At 42.0% G+C, this 18112-nt stretch overlaps 1 long non-coding RNA gene across 1 annotated transcript in view; it reads right to left on the reverse strand.

Moving 5' to 3' along the window:
- The window catches only part of LOC116039842, a 194609-nt gene that overhangs the window by 90847 nt on the left and 85650 nt on the right, over positions 1-18112 (reverse strand). The window contains exon 4 of the long non-coding RNA XR_004102521.1: positions 12900-12959. This is a non-coding gene — a long non-coding RNA (uncharacterized LOC116039842). The remainder of the gene's footprint in view (positions 1-12899; positions 12960-18112) is intronic.

An 18112-nucleotide genomic window follows, 5' to 3' on the forward strand; every position in this document is an offset into this window, starting at 1 on the left:
CTGGAGGAAGCAATTGTTTTACAATACAAGCATAAAACTAGCTTCAGAGTTATCCCATTAGTATAATCCATACACTAAAAATGCTAACCTGCCTTTAAAGAGTGGTTCGACATTTGGGGAAATGCACTTATTCACTTTCTTGCTGAGAATTACATACAAAGATTGATACCACTTTTACTTCTTTACTCTGAATATGAAGGAAGAGCCAGGAGATGGTTAGCTTAGCATAGGAAATAGTCCAGCAGATAACCCTCATGAAACCACAACTTGTTGCTTTTACATTTCGGTTTTGGTACAGATTAAACAAACAAGATATATGGTGTTAATTTGACAGCTTTAGAGGTTCTGGTAGGCAGATTTTGGTACTTTTGGACAGAGCCAGGCCAGCTGTTTCCCCCGGTTTCCAGCCGTTATGCTAAGCTAACCTAATCAGCTGCATTGACTGTAAATATTAATGGACAATGCATCCGGTTCGGTGAAGTGCTGCAAATGCGTAAGTGCCTTAAACCTGCATTCTATCTGAATTCCAGCAGGGGGCGACACATGCGGTTGCAAAAGGAGGTCGGATTCTGAAGAAGTCTATGAGAAAGTGACCCACTTCTCACTTGATTTATTATCTCACTAAACATTTTCATAATGAGTTTATGGTCTCAATTGCTAGTTTTAAGTCTTCCGTAACACAGAATGATTTTAAAATCGGCGATAAAGCAGGGGGTGTTTTAGGGCGTGGCTATGATGTGATTGCCAGTGAAAGTGTGTAACGTAACGTAGAGTGTAAGGGCTCCTCCCTCACTCCTCCCTCTCGTCCAAAATCGTCACATCCGCAACCAGGATGGCTGCGCCCGTAATGGCAAACTCGACGACTCATAGCAGATCTCCACAAACCAATGGGTGACGTCAGACATGGTTGGCACCTGATCAGCTGCTGGATTAAGCTACATCGCAGTCCTACTCAACTCATAACACTGTATAAACATAAAATGTGTTTTATGAATCATCAGAAGAAAGTCATGTTAAAATGCAACTTTTTCCTATTAGAATCAATAGTCAAAGTTTCATTGCAGTTCAACATAATTGCTGTCCGTATAAATCACACAGGTGACAGAGACCCCTGTAACAATACAAGCCAAACCCGAAAATATGTCAGGCTATTGTAAGCTTTGAGAAAAACTGTGTAAAATATGCATCTCTTCACTTCTTTCTCTATTTTTCTCTGCTGGATGATAAATAGCTCATTCGGCAGACCCTTGGTGTGCCCTCAGAGTTCTTAAAGGAACAAAGCCATGATGAATGGATCAATGCCAGCGGTCTAGGAAAACAGCTCTTCCGGCCGATAAAAAAGATTTGCCAATGACAATTGGGGGACAGCGGTGACCCGGAGAGTGGGTCTTTGGGGTACGGCCCCCCCAGAGGGGCCCCGGTGATGGAGCTCGGATCACCATTAGGGGGAAGATTAAGTGGCCCCGGCTTCCTCTCTCACTTAATTATACATGCAAGCCGCCTCTGTACCGCCCGCTGCAGCACCTCAGAAAAAGGCAGAGTGCTCCTTTGTCTCAGCCACTGGCCGCCACTTTGATTGCTTATTGGCTGTCTCTCCTGACAACCGCCGGGCACAGAAACAACTCCCATTGGCCAAGGTGTCAGTAAAGCAGAGAGGGAAGGATAAAAAAGGAGAGAGGGGAGAGTAAAGAGAAGAGAAAGACAGAGTTGGATAAGAGATAGACAGCAAGGGAAGATGTGCGTATTTAGTTTTCATTACACTGGGAGCTTGAAGAGGATGGGGGAGAAAAAAAAATGTTCTTGTCAGAATGGGAGTCTCTGGAGGTGCTGGGAGGCGTGCTGATGCCATCCACCGACACTCAGCTGACAAATATGGAACCCCTCAAAATAGAACAGTTCAAGCTTGAAAACAATGGCTTATGAATAAACAACATGACCCAAGAATCCTGCTAATAAACAAAATTATACCACTAGGGGCTGAGAGGGATGGGAGGGGAATATGACGAGCTGAGAAAAGCTTGTGATATGTTAACAACATGCAGCAACACATGACGATTAATTCCCCAATGGCCCAGCTGGACTGGACTCAAAGTGTGATTTCACATCTCTCCTCAACTCATTCTCGTTACATAAAAAAACAACCAATTGCTACAAACTGGGGCCTAATCTCTTCGCCAGATTGTTGCACACACTTTAAAAGGCGCTGATCAGAGGCGAGGCGAGGCTACAATGTGGATGTTAAAGCGCCTAAGTGAATCTCAATGATGATGACTTCCATCTATAGCTTTCTGTGGTTTCAATTCCCAATCCACACCACATGCATCCAAGCCAAAGTGTTCCAACATGTTGACAAGAAGTAAAACTGCTTTCCAAAGTAACACAAGAAACATATTTTTTTATATAAGAGGACATTTTTAAAAAATGGAACAGTGAACACACTCTTAAGATCGGGTTACGCAAAGGACAGTGTCAATAATTAATCTTGCAGGCAACTCAGCGTCAGTGTACTCATCATGTTTTAGGAACATAACTGGAGATGCTGTTAATATGTAATGGGACTGCAGAGATGCTTTCCATCACCCAAGTTTTCACAAAAAAAACCCGGAGAAATCAAAGTTTACGTCCTGAGGCAACCTCGAATCAAACGCCGCCGGCAACGCCAAATCTAGGAACATTAAAACATTGATTATTTGGCGTTAGTGCGTTAATAGCTAATCAATAAATGTTCCAATGAAGTCCCAATGGTCTAATCCACCTAATCACATACATTACAAGACAGCTGGGGAAGAAAATGGGGATTTAGTAAAAATGTGATCTAAGTTAAGTATGTTATGTAATTTCACTACATTGGACTGTGTGTATGTGACGAATTAAAGTGATTATATGTAACTTTTAAATGTTTCTGAAAAGGTAATTTTTCATCTGATGATCATAAATGACCTGTAACAGCAAACAGCACTAACAGTAAAAGGACCCTGTTTTTAATAATTCCTTTTCCCGGGTACGATTTTTCCCACAAAGTCACAAAATGATTTACGGCAGTTAGACGGCGCTACAGAGCACACATTCTGAAGGGTCACAGATTTTATTGTAACACCAGAAAAGCCTATGCAGCCAAGTAAAAGGTAGCAGGAGATTTCTTAATAGGCCTAATTGTATTTTAATGTTATTTTAGAAGTTACCTGTTGTAGTTATGGCTAATACTGGGGCAGGGCCATCACAGAAAAAAAGGAAATTAAACGAAGAACAACTAAAAGCTAAAAGGGAGAGAGACAGACGACGGGCGAAAACCCGAGTCAATCTCAGTCGGGCCTTCAACAGATGGAGACAATTATGGGATTGTAAATTATTCAAAACCGACACCAAATTGGCCCTAAGCTATGTAATGGATCTATTTCATTCATAAAATAACGTTACAATGCGCAATGTAGTTGTAGTCAGTAGCCTACATTAAATTACGTCCCCCTTCCATTTCTTTAAGTCTGTGTTTGTGTCTGCCAAGTATTCTCTTTTTTCCTTGTCCCCCTGTACTTAAAGTGTCCTTGGGTTTCATGAAATGCGCTATATTAATCTAAGTTATTGTTACGCTGGTTACTACAACAAACTCTTAATGCTTTAGCTCGTGTGACAGTGATAACGTTACTGGTTTAGCTCACGATACATGATCCAAAGTAGGCTAAATGCAATGATGCATATGTAACTTATTATCTTAATGTAAATGAATGTTTTTCTGTCTGAGCAAAACATTCATCGCAACTATATGAACTCCCGGTAACTCTAAATCGATAATATACAGCACTGTAAAAAAAAAAGACCTTTTCGATAGCAAGTGCGGTAAAAACACTACCACTTTTGTCCAAAGTGGCCGTTAGAATCAACACAAACTGAAAGTTACATGTAGCCACTTTAAGAATAAAGTTTCATTTGGTTTCGTTAGTAAGTTAACTTACATAAATTAAAATAAGTCAACGTTGACTTTTGGTTTAACAGGGGCCACAATCAGTGGTCTCCTGGGTGAAAGTCCCGCGTTTGTTTGACCCATCCATCCACATGCATCCACCCCGACCTCCTCCCTACACGGAATTTGAACATGGACTTTGATTAGATATGTATTTGTGATACGTCAAAGACAAACGTAATCCGGAACAAAATACATTTCCTTGAAACATGATTGAGACTGCAGATTAGTTGTATGGGAACTGTTTTAGGAATTAAGTAAGAGACAGAGCTGCTTATGATCACATAAAACGTTTTGAGATAGAAAACCGACCGTTGACTTTTCCTTTTGGGAAATGGCATGTATCATGAAGTTGACTGGGAATCAATGCTGATATGTTATCTCAGCCACATTAGCTAAAGTTGCTTTTAGCAGTAAAATCAATAATCAAAGCAACTATTTACTATTTAAGCAGCTCAGAGCAGAATGAAGGTACTATAATGTTTGGTTTAGACTAAGAGGAAAGTTTGCAGAAAAAGTTATGAGCCTGCATTCACTTATTAGGGTTTTGGGTATTTGTATGGAAGTGGAGTAGCGCTCTAAATATTGAGAGGCTAAGGCATGTCATTTTCAGAACATAAAATTCTATGCAATTCTACATTAACATTTATGCCCAAAAGCTATCTATTATTAAATATAATTTGAGAATGATGAGCTGAAAGTGACATTAATGGCAGTAACAAGATTGATATACTTGGACTCAAATTTAGACACTAGCAGACAGGCACATGTACACACCCGTGAACATACATGGGCATGAGCGCACGCACGCACGCACGCACACACACACACACACACACACACACACACACACACACACACACACACACAAATACTGGAGGTTGCTCTTTACCTGTATAGTCAGTGCTACAATGTGAAGCAGACAATGTATGCATTATAATTTCATATTCAAATCTACAGGAAAGTACAAAGAAAGGTATTCAAATAACTACCTTTGGATGATTTACAAAATGTGATTTATGAGCATTATTGTTTACATAATTCATAAGATGATTATCACATTACAGTGCATAAATTATCCTATTTTCACGATAATTCAAAGCCAGCACACAGTTGTCTGAGGTTTATTTAATATGCATTATAATCATAAATCAAAGTAAGCAACACTAATTTTGACACGCCAGAAGACTAATCACTGTTTGAATTCTATCGTCAAATACAAATACATGTTCCTATCTTAACCAGAGCCGCAGAGGCCCGAGTGAAATCAATAGGAGAAAATCAATTAGAATGTGTTTGCATGTATGGATTGACACCTTGAATCATCAGTCCCTATTGATCCTCTCCACTGTGATCTTCATAAAACCCATTTGTTCCATCTAAAGTTTGCTCATCCAGCCAATACGTTGTTCTTTCTTCTCCCCCTCTGGTTTGCATAAACAATGGTAGAAGAGGCCATAAAGAATACATTGTGAAACATATATATTCAGTTCATTTCAAAATGTATATTCTGTGGAGGAAAACAAAAATGACAAATTGGTACAACCATCTACAAACTGAAGCATGTAGCATTCAGACAAACTGAATGATGATCCAGTTCTAAACTGCGAACCACCCCACCCTAAAACAAAAAGCCCTGATGAACATCCTTGCGACTGAACTGATTGCTGTTAATTATAAATTATGCAGTCATTGTGGGCCCACAAAAGAAGACATCCCCACTCTGCAGTCAGATGTAATTACCAAAGTCAGACGCACTCCACTGTGTGTGATCCATCCCTGACAGCCAACACTGACTGATGACCTTCCCCGGGAAAAAGACTCCCTCAGTTGGGTTGATGAACACATGAGACCCCCCCCCCCCCTCCTTCCAAACTTCCTCCCTCCAACTAGGTCTCAAACATCTCCATACCTGCTCAGACCCCGTGTTCAGGTACAAAGCTATTGACAATTTGAATCATCAAGCCGCCATGGCTACTCCTGCCTATCATTCACAATCAAGGGTTTATCACTCCGTGTTGCTATGTAGGGCAAAGAAATATGACTCCCCGTCAGCGAGTGGCAGAAAGGGTTGGGCTTTGGAGTAAGGAGGAAGGGGAGGAGAGGGGCTAATTTGACACAGCTCGCTTGGCTTGCCATAATTGCTCCGTCACTGTCAGTCCTTGAGAGGCCTTCTCGCCGTACAATTTGGACACAATTACCAACCGTTTACCAGTGGCCGTTATGCCCATCGCCACATCCCCTCCCCCCCAAAAAAACTGTGCCTTTTCTCCCGTTTGGCCGGTGGCTAGGATGTGCCATGCCTCATCAAACGCGGATGCGGCCCATTAATGAACACTGTTAGCATTTCTCTTAAACTTCTCCTGCCTCTAATAAACATGCAGTGTTCCATGAAGGAGCATTGCCATCCTCGTGACATGATATTTATTGTCTGTGCTGGTGGGTGGGAGGGAGGGAGCGAGGATGGGAGGACAGAGGTGAGGGGAGGGGAGGTTAAAAGTGAAGAGAGATATATCAGCGATGAGTAGGGGAACGAGGGAGGGGAGGTGAACAAAGACAGATGAAGAGGAAGAGGAACAGACTGGAACATCTCTTTCTGCCATCACACTGTTAGGGGATAGCACTGCATATACATATGAATTCACCTCAGGGCTGTATCGTCACAGCGCGATTTGAATTTCCACAATAAACACATCACAAAGGCCTGCCGTGTCAGCACTTTGTCAGAGCTGATGAAGTCCTTATGTGCAATGTTTGAAAGTGATCCTTAAAAAGAAAAAGAAAATTTAAATCAACATTTAATATCAAGGCCAATGCAAACATGTGCAGTTCACTGCAGCTGCTTCACTGTAAAAACTCTCCAGCTGCGCCCAGGCTAGAAGGGAAGAAACACTGCTTATACAGTCAAACATTTGTAGGCAAGTGACATACACATAAACTACTACTAATTGCTAATTTTCAGGTTCTATACTTGTGTTGTGGAACACAACACATATTTCCTCATGCATGCACTCACAAAGACACACAGCAGGTTCCTGCTCACACAACAAAGTCACACTCGTGACGCAATGTGACATCATTCCTTTGCACTTTGACACCTGTTTTATCGCCACTGGCAGACACAAGCATAGAGAGAAACAGAGAAAGCAAAAGAATAAAAATAAAAAAACAGTGCGAGGCTGAAAGAAAGAGGGATAAACAGCAAGCGGGACACCAGCAGTGACATAATGGTGTCTGTGTCCTCTAAAGAGCCTCTTATTTCCTCCTCTGACCCCGGGGCGGCCCAGTGCGTCGCGGCGAGGGGCCGTCGTTACTGAACCAGTGAATGTGTGCCGGCCTCCGTTTCCTATTCTGAAGTACATACACACCCAACACATAGGGAGAGGGTGGTCATTATGGCCATGCACACATAGGCATAAGCTCAGATACACACACACACAGCACAGGCACACAGTTCTTCATAAACATACAAGAACACATGGAGGTAGACAAAGTGTTTCGGTGCACAAGGAAAAGCAAAACGCGAAGGACAAAGAAAAGCAAGGATGAGGCATTCAGACTATTGTGTTGTGTCTCCGGAGACACGGGCCTCCGCAATCACACACTCTCTCCTCACCTCTCAGACCTGTAGAAATTAATGAAGCCCAGTGCAACTGCAGTCAAGGGCACAAAATGGCGGCTCATTAATAGCCTGCTGTCACGGGGGCCATTATGACACGGCTATATATTAGAAATCAGTGGTGCATTGTTCCTGAGGCTACTGGCGCTCAACAAATGATTGAGAAAAATAGAGAATTTTGCAGTGAATGGTCAATTTCAGAAAAGCTACTGTCGCATATTTGATGTTAAAAAAATGTTTTATTGTCTTTGTAGTGTGGTTCTAACTCTATTTGCATAGCTTCAAAATCTGCATGACAGCAGAATGCTTTTCTACGCGGCTGTCAAATGCAAAGGACTGTAAAAATGAACAAAAAAAACAAAGGGATGCTAAGTCAGACAGACGCACAGCACACGCACGGCACAAACAACCCTGGCAAAAGAAAGTAAGACTTTTCATGTCTCTGTGGAGATAGGAGCTGGCATCGTACTAAGTGTTTTGGTTGCTCACCGAAGAAACTCATTAATTTGCTTAATTATGAAACTCCCTATCAATTTCCCCTCCCTGGGAAAATGTTCAGTGAATGCAACAACATAACACATTTAGGGGCTATGTTCTCACTATCACATAATAAACAAACAGAAAATACACCAGGGCCTGATTAAAGGCCTTTACATTACAGAGGAGGAGAGAGAGTGAGACAGAGGAGACAGTGTTTGTTTCTCTGCTCACAGATGAAATTGTTTCCGCTTGTTTTTGACAGCTACAGCTATAGACGTGCTGGCTATTATTGCGGGGGGAGACTGGTGGTAATAATTAAAGCACACCACTAACCTGAATAAATTAAGGCTTCCTTTGTGTGTGTATGTGTGTGTGCAAATGTGTGTGAACACTAATGTGCAACTGCACGTTCAAACAGGCTTTGTTCATCCTGATTATTTTTTTGTTTCTTGTACTGTTTCTATGCTTGTCCGTGCAAGCATGTTTGTGTGTGTGTGTGTGTGTGTGTGTGTGTGTGTGTGTGTGTGTGTGAACATTTGAGTGTACGATAAAAGTGATGCATGCTGTATTGTGATGTGGGAGCTGTTTGCTTCCTTCTCGTGGCTTACAATTCTTATCTCATGAATACAAATTAAAAGTTTTTACGTTTACTTCTGTTTTACTTTCCATTCTAATTACTAAGAAATATGAGTTAAGACGAGAGCAGAGCGTTTTATTAGACATACGGCAACTAACTCTCCGGTCTCAGGATGTTATTGCAAATACAGTGGTAAGTCCTATATTCAACATCTTCTAGACACCACAGCAATTCTGCATCAGTAAATACTACCAGGAATTTGAAAACAATAGAAATACACTGAACATGTACGTCATACTCATACTATGTAGTTGCATTTCTAGTTCCCCTTTGGAAAGCCTGTGTAACATTTTTTAACTGTAACGTATACATGTATACAAATAAGTTTCATTCCACAATGACACACTCAGAATAAAAAAAGGGTCCTGTACCAACAAAAATGCTGGCATAACAGTAAAATGTGATATTGAATATAAATATGGATTTGTGTTCTGAAGTCCTTTACCCACAAAACTGGAACTTTGTAGATGATATATGTAACTCAGCCTTTAAACACATGCAAAATAAGCAATTTTGTATTCAAAAACTGGATCTGTAGCTCAAATGTCATCCCTCACATGTTCAAATCTTTTGCCCCAAAAAGCCATTCACTCGGTCTGTAGTCCATTTAGAACAAGCTCATCCCTTTACCCAACAGTGGTGTATGTAGCAGCAGCGCATTTAGCTCTGGTGTTGACAATGACAGCTGAACTGGCAGTGATAAAAGGAAATATGGTAACACACATATGCATGTGGCGCACTGTATGTATGCATTGACACAAGCACACACATACCAGTAACTCCACCTGTAAGTTTTGTAGTTGTATGTATGAGATACACATTCACCTGCACACACACACACACACACACACACACACACACACACACACACACACACACACACACACACACACAGACACAAAATATGGTGGGAGGCTCTCATCAGACAGGGTAAATCCCATTATTTGGCCCTCGTCCTAGAGAGTGAATTGAGAGTCAAGTAGGATGCATGTGGTAACCACAATGAAATTACAGCTGCTGTGAGGCCGAGCACTGCTAATGCACTCCCATTGTGTCCTCGAGTGCATCTAAATAAGCAGGGGTAAAAGGCAGCCTGTGCTAGGGCTGCCAGGGTTACAGGGTGTGTGCATGTGTGTGTCTATAGTAGAGGTAAATGGAGGCCTGCCTGTGATAAAGGGCTGTATTTAGGCTTGATGATGGGTAACCTGTGGGGACCACCTGATGCGGCTTTGTTGTATGTGGGTTTATGAGGTTGAGTGTAAGTGCAGGTGTTTATGTGCGCACAGGTCCGGGATATTTTCCCTGTCCCACTTTAAAAAGGAAAATAATTCACTGTCACCATCTACCTGTAACTCAGAGCCTGCAAATACTACAGCATGACAGTGAAACCAGACAAATGGAAGAAAAGCCCTTTGTGGTACTTTTACCTGTAATAAACCTGTATTCCAATGTCCTGCACTCTTATAGAAGTAGGCTGTAGATCACAGAGCCTTTACTCTAAGACAGAGGCAATGTTCCTATGGATATAAAAACAGCCATATTCTCCCACAGCACAGTAACTAGGACATCAGCTAGAGGGGGACCAAAAAAAAGTGAAGGAAAAGGAAGAAAAAAAACACTAAAACTGTCAGTTGAAGATGCAAAACAGAGATCCGGATCTATCCATTATGAATGAGATATATTTGAAAGGTGGAGGATGAATATGAACAGTGAAGAGGTGGAGGACACTTACTTACCCCCCCAATACCCGGCGACGCTTAACCCTCTCGCAACCCCAAACCCCCACACCTCCCTCCTTTCCCCCCAGCGCAAGCTCCGGTTCATCAACAAAAGCCTTTGTACAGTCAACAGTGCTGTTTTTATTCACGTTACATTTATCTTCAGAGCTGTCCATCAGGCGCGGCGGGGACGGCTGATCTAAAACAGAGCCTTACACTCATGACAGGGGGATAGAGCCGTAACTCTGGAATGCTAACCTCCACTGTTATTTGGCCCGCAGAGAGAGTGGGAGAAGGAGAGGTGGAGGGAAAAGAGAGAGAGATACACAGCCTAATGACAGCTACAAACACAGACATACCTTTGTTCCAGCTCTATAAAACAGCACACTTCAGTGGGATTGCTTTTGCTTCCATGGGCCTAATCAAACTTGTGTTATTTAGACTTCAAACATGGCCTCCAAAGAGAGACAGGGAGCGAACTAGGTGTGTGTCTCCTGCTAATAGCTGCTAGCATGATTCGGTTAAGCTGCTTATTTCCGACATAAATAATGCATCCAGGCAGATGCGCTTGACTTTGGTTGAATATGAATCGCTCGCATGATTGACACCGAGGTTTGTTGAGCGCCGAGTTGATTCTACAGTCTCACCTTTGGAAATAGGCCTGTCTCATTTAATATCCCCGATGTTCACATAATTATGACAACCAGCACTGATTCATGCATGTGTCTGTGTAATATCCATGACAAAATTAGGCTACTATTTTTTGAGGGGGGTGGGGAGCAGGCAGGACAGATTTTAGTAGAGTATCAAAGGCAACTAGATTGTCTGCCTGTTTAACAGCTAAGCCAAATCAAATCAGAAATAAGAGGCCTATCTTCAGTTTAATTCTGGATACTTTCACAAGACACCCTACTTACACCACCAACAAACCCTGCTCCTTCTTAGCTCCCCTTTTTTTGTAACAGTCATTGATTCCAATCAATCAACGCTAATTAAGCAGGCACCTATACACATATATGTCACATGCTAATAGGGTAATGATATGGGCATTTAGTTGGTGCTTTAATCTTATGCTACTTGCAGCTAACACATAATGACACTCTCTACCCAGCCATGGGAATATTTATAAGAGACCGCTGAGAGCATGTGGACACACACACGCACACGTACACACACACACACACACACACACACACACACACACACACACACACACACACGCACTTCACACTGGCTCAGTGTATTAAACCTTATTTACAAGCTAACAGCTATAACCATTACAGATACGGTGGCGGAGAAACCACATTAGGTTCAATGGGCCAACAGCGTGTAATCCAAAACAATAAAATGTAAATTTGAGTCAGTCTCGCACTAAAAAAAAAAAAAAAAAAAAAAAAAAGCACACATGGTTCATCTGCAAACAGATGAACATCTCTGTGATACAAGATGTTTTCCCCCCATTCTGTCTCTTTTAAGACCTTGGCGAATCAAGGAAGGAATGTTTCTCATTTCTTTTTTAATCCCCCCTCAGTGTTAAGGTGCTGTGGATAAATACATTGCAGACTCCTTCCCTCGCTTCGCCTAACCCATGGCCCTCCCCATCTGAACAAAAATAAGCACAGTGAAATGGCTCACAGGCAAGTACAAGTAGCTGAAAGTCAGCACTGGAGATACGGTGTATAAATAAATATCCATAACTTGGCAATAGTGTTAATGTTTTTGAATGTTATCAGTGTATTTCATATGTCCATAAGTAACTTTCAAATACATTTAACCCCTTTCTTTTTTCTATGCAGCTTGCAGTATAAAGTCAATGACAATCCAGAGTTTCTGAGTCTATGCCTGACCAGACAGTACACGAAAGTGGCAAAAGAAAAGCAGTTCTAGCACATACTGGATATTACCGCAAACTGCTTTTATTTTTCTAGCTGCTTTTATGGCATTTCGTTTTTTTAATCACACAGTACAGAGATAAAAGTCACGAGTTGGATTCAAACCCATGACGTCACAAATACACGCTATGTTCATTCCCCTGCTACGCCAGCAGGATGCCTCAGGCCAGAGTACTTTCTCCATGACAATACTGTAGAGAGGCTCAGGAGGGGAGGGGATCTGAATCTGTTCCAGCAGGAAGCACTTCACTGACGATGCTGAGTTGTTATGACTGACTGGGGCCGCGTATGGAAGATAATTTGACGTACAAGAGTTCAGATTTACCTCAATTAAAATGAATAGTTCCATTCAAATATTCACTGTGATGACACACGATGATCTAAGTTGTCTAGAAAGCTCTACTTTCTTATCATAACTAAAAGATTGACTGTCTTTTGTTCCTTCAGGACTGGTCAGCCTCATCTCATCTAAGGACCCTTTTCTTTCAAAACCAGACAGGCTTTGGAGTCTTTTATATTATCATCCTGTTTGGTTTATGTTGTTAATTGTGGAGGGTTTGAATAACTATGTTACTACAGTAAAGTTTAAACTCACCTCGACAGTAGAGGTTCAGGAGTACTGCAGAGTCCAGATGACATTCTTCTTCTGCTTATTCTGAAAGATAGTCAAGGTGAAAGAGGTGCAAATGTAAGATCATCTGACAAGCGATATCATAATCAACACAGACAAAGTTTCCCTGACTTCACAAACACAAACTAATCACGAGCTCTGTCCTTGCAAAAGCCCTTTAATGGCTCTTTGTTGCCCACTAACAACCTGGCTCCGTGCAGCTCATCTCCTGCGCCACTCTGTTGTGTGATATGCAGAAAGAACCTAAGGTAAACTCAGCGGTGTTTGTAAGGGAGTTCTCTCTCCTACTCCCGAGTGATCATTATTTGATCTTGTTTAGTTCATTATTCATCTTGAGGGAGCTGGTTGTGACTTGTGGATAAATGCCATATGAAAGGCATTGTGTGCCGAGGATGCATCCTCACTTTTATCCTGGCTCCCAAAACAGATCAATTAGTAAAACTAAACAGTAAATTATTAATCACATTGCTTTGTGTCCCCGTTCCATCACTGGAAGAAAACAGTTCATTAGAGAGAGAGAGAGAGAAACAAAGGGGGGGAGACTGCTGTGTGATTGAGAGGGGCTTTAAACCGAGCTGATGCTGTGTGAACATTTGAAGAAAAAAGAAGGAAGAATTATCAAGCATGTCCATCATTCCAGGTAACTTCCAAACCACCCCCACCATCTCCCTGGTCCCTCCTAAAGTGACGTGGACTCATAAAATGGGGTCAAGCAGTGGAGGAGTTCAATGTCACAGCCATCATATACGTTGCCCGTTGGGGTGCGTGTGATTAAAATAACACACAGGGATGTTTCATGTCATGGTGAGCAATCTAACCATATTTGCAAAAATATTCAGATCAGATGAATTTTAATGAGGTGTACACTCGAGGGGGATACCGCTGCCAGAGCGATGGGGATAGAAGGTGGAAGCCAGCCCCGTCCCCTTATTTGCCAGAAGACAGCAAGGTACATAAACTTTTTTTCCCTCTTTACCTCTACCCTGAGATGAAGAAAAAAAAAAGAGACAGATCCAAATTCAGGGGTCCACTCAGTGTTCAGATTGCTCTGCTGTTCTGAGTTGGGCAATTTGAATAAATTATTCCAAATAAGAAAAGAAAAAAAATCGCTCAGTGGGGTTCATTTTGTAAGAAATTATATTTTCGCAGGAAAGGTTAATTTTGAAGGGAGCTTGAATGACTGAGAACTGGGGGGCTGCTGAGGGAGTGAAGGTAGGGAAGAGAGGGAGAGAGAGAGAGAGAGAGAGAGAGAGAGAGAGAGAGAGAGAGAGAGATAGAGGAGGGGAGGTGGGGGGCAGGAACGGCGTGCTGCACGAGGAGCATTGGGCGTCAAGGAGGAGAAGGGGCGAGAGAGGGATGGAGGGAGCGAGGGAGGCAGTTATTAAAAGCGATTGCATTGCCTCCCGGATGTCTCAGGAGAGCAGAATCAGTGGAGATGTTAAACCTTGCTTGACACCCCAGTTGGATAATTGTGGGTGTGGGAGCTAATCAGCGGAAGATGTCTCCTCAATTTAAATCTTGTCAGTTAGTGAAGATTAGGCCCTCCTGTCCCGGCCACCATTAGCTTTGTTGCATGTCAATGCGCCGGCGAGGGTGTCCGCCTGGTCTGGCTGCAAGGGTAAAAAGGCGAGTGTGATGGAAACCCGCCGATTTATTCCAGCTAAAACCAGTATGGCATTTTCAAGAAAAGCCATATGAGGGGGAAAAGGGAATTGATGCAGCCTTTTTGAAAAGGCATTTGTTACTACTGACCTAACAGGGGGACCCTGTGGAATAAGAAATGTAGTGCGGGGATGTGCTCCAGATTTTTCTGCTAGAAAAACATAGGCGGGGTAGTTAAATATGTCGTCGTACACAAACTAGAGGCCACGGAAGCAAATTAGTGCGCGTTTGCTGAGAATATATAAAATTAAGGGGAATTATAATTTCGCTAATGCACAGACCAACCGAAGTCATTAAATGTATAACCACACTGTGTCCCTGTACACATGCTGTAAGCTCTGTTAAAATGTTAAGTTATGGGATGAATTTGGGCTGCAGGAAATCATAGGATCCTGAAGTTAAGGCTATTAAATGACTAATAACCTGTGACAGTGTGATCTCATTAACAAAAATGTGGGGGTATAATTTTAACCCCGGTTAAAAGGAATGATGGATGGAGGTGGCTAATTCAAAAATGCACTGTCGTGAATTTTACAGCTCGAGTCTGGCTGGCTGCGGGCCATGGCTTTGCATTCCCCTCATGGTAAATATTTGTAACAGATTTTTCCTGTAGGACAATGGCTCCTTTCACTAAAGCAGGTCCCGTAACCTCGGGAGCGAACGCGAGGTCAGGGCAAATAAACAAGGCGGCCGTGCCAAGCTGAGCGGCTCCACTGATTCCTGGGCCGGGCCTGCTGCATACCAGGCCCTCTGCTCTCTCCTCCTCGCCACCGGTGTCTGAGTGCTGACAGATGTTGCAAGCCCGGGCTAAAAAAAGGGAAAGGGGACTTTGAGGGAAAGAAAACGAGGGAGCTTCACTCTCTCTCGCTCACTATTTCCACATCTTTTTCTTCTCATCTTACCTCGATGCGAGTGTGTCCGGGCTCCCGACAAAGCCTCCGACACCTTCAGAAACCTACAACACAAATCATGAAAAATAAAGAGGAAATCAAATCAGAACTACCTCTGTATAGCAAGCAGTAAGATCCATTGTGAGCAAGTGTGTAACCTGTGAACCTGGGTAATATTACCAGCTGCACAGTCCTGCAGTCTGGGGTCAAGAACCCCTGAGTGTGTGTTTAAATGTGCCTGAGCAAGAGAGAGAAAAGAAAAAATGACACCACACTCTACAATTAGTGGGGTTGTCCATGTCGACAGGAATTTGCGTGTGTCTGTAAATGCACACAAGTCAGAAATCCTGATGTTTCAATAGAACCGGCTCCCAACCCCCCCGCCCCCAGACCCCTTCCGTTCTGTCGGAGCGGTTAATATGTAGCAGCGTCAAAGAGAGAGCTACCGCCGGCTACCACACAAGGTGTAACAAGTTCAAGGCCCCCGTTCAGGCCTGAGGCGGCAGACGGTAAACAGTTGTTAGCGGCTGTTTTTTGCGTAGCCCAGACAAAGCCTCTCTGTGTGAGAAACAACAGCTACAGCTGGGCTGAGTAGAGTGAGACATCGATCCATAAGCTCGTTCCTTTACACCCCTCCAAGCACTCGTCTGGCAGTCAGCACGAGCAGCAGCGCATGCCAGAGTTGGGCAATGCACTGCAAAAAATATCCCTCTTAACCAGTTGTTTAATCTGGTGCTGAGTCTTAAATCCTTATATTTCCCCCCAAAAAAAGGGGATAAAAAAATCTGTCAGCAGTTTATAACATAGGGTTTTAATTTTAAAAAACTGCATTGGAAACATTTAAAATAATGAACTTAACAGCAGTACTGATTTGTATAAAGAAAAACAAGAATTCAAGGGGCAATTTATGCACTATATTTTGCTTTGAAATTAGTATTTTTAATGTATCATCTAGTGCACTGTAATGACAAGTATGTACTATTCTATTTTTAAAGAGAAAAAAAATGATACAGAAAAATATACCACTGGTCATCTTTTTCTAAACAGCGATACTGGACTACTACACACATCTTTTAAAATCATTTTATACGTCGAGTATTCTCCTGAAATCACATTGGCCATGAAGGGCCCAGTTAAAAGTATCAAAGAGGGCAGACAAGAGACTGGCGTTTAATCTAATCTACGTTCTAATAGTTGGGGAGACATTAATTATTGATAAGGCCGGCAATTGATTGGTTAATAAGATAATGTAATTGAGAAATGAAAATCATCAGAGTTGAGTGTGTATCGGCTCCAAACTGAGCCGCATGGGGGGTGGGGTGTGTGTGTATGTGTGTGTGTGTGTGTGTGTGTGTGTGTGTGTGTGTGTGTGTGTGTGTGTGTGTGTGGGGGGGGGGTCTTAGGGGATTAGGGGATTGCCCCTACATAGGCTTCCATCATTACTGCCACACTATAAAAGCAGAGTGGTGATTAAAAGGACTTGATTGATTTGACTCTCATTGGAATAAGCTGTCCTCGTTCCGTCACTGGGCTCCGCCTGCAAAAAAAAAAGTGTGTGTATGTGTGTGTATATATATATATATATATATATATATATATATATATATATATATAAATGTATTCAGTGTGTGTCGATGCATAAAATCAAGTATGTGTGTGTATGTGTCTGTAAATTTGAGCATATTTATTTCTCGTAAATTTATGTTTCTGTGCATGAAATAAATGTGGACAAATAAAGTAAATACCTGTATAGGTTTACATTTAATTTAAATATATATATATATATATATATATATATATATATATATATATATATATATATATATATATATATATACATATACATATATATATACATATACATATACATGTGCTTATAGGCATAGGTGTATTTAACATATATATGTATACGAGTGTGTGTCTGGACTTGAAGCCCAGCTAGAGGAGGTACAGAAAAATGTGTGCGTGTGTGTGCATGTGTGACTGTGTATCCATGTCGTCAAGAGGTGGCCCCACTCCCCCAGTTTTCACTCGCCTTTTGTCTGCACTCTGTACTGTACTCCGCTGCGCGGACTCTCTCTCTCTTACACACACACACACACACACACACACACACACACAGCTCCAACCCACTCTGAGAGACGGAGACAGACCCTGCCGCCTGACACAAAAGCTATTGATTTTACTATCTGCTGCAATGAATGATCTTCCTCAGCCAATTTCTGAATTTAGAAATGAGTTCAATACTAATAATGATAGTGGAAGGATTCTTTAAACTGTTGGAGTTGAGAAGGGGGGACATTGAGAGGGGAAAAAGAAGGAGAGAGAGCAGGGGGAAGAAGAGGAAGGAAGTGAAGATATGTGTGTGTTTGGCTTTGGAAAAAAGAGAGGATATGATTTCTCACCATGGGTGAGATTAAATAAAGATGACACCAATGGTTTTAACAGTCTAAATTACTACATTCTATCCTCAAATACAATTACTCTTATTTGGCTTTCCTCAATGGCTTGAGAATGGAATGAGTCAATGCTGGGATTTGCCTTTTTTTTTTTTATATATACTTTTAACAACTTCCAACTTTTATATGAACAGTTTTCATCCACCTATTTTCACGCAGCGCTCTT

This window comes from Sander lucioperca, chromosome 20 (assembly GCF_008315115.2).
Source record: "Sander lucioperca isolate FBNREF2018 chromosome 20, SLUC_FBN_1.2, whole genome shotgun sequence".
NCBI classification, from domain to species: domain Eukaryota; kingdom Metazoa; phylum Chordata; class Actinopteri; order Perciformes; family Percidae; genus Sander; species Sander lucioperca.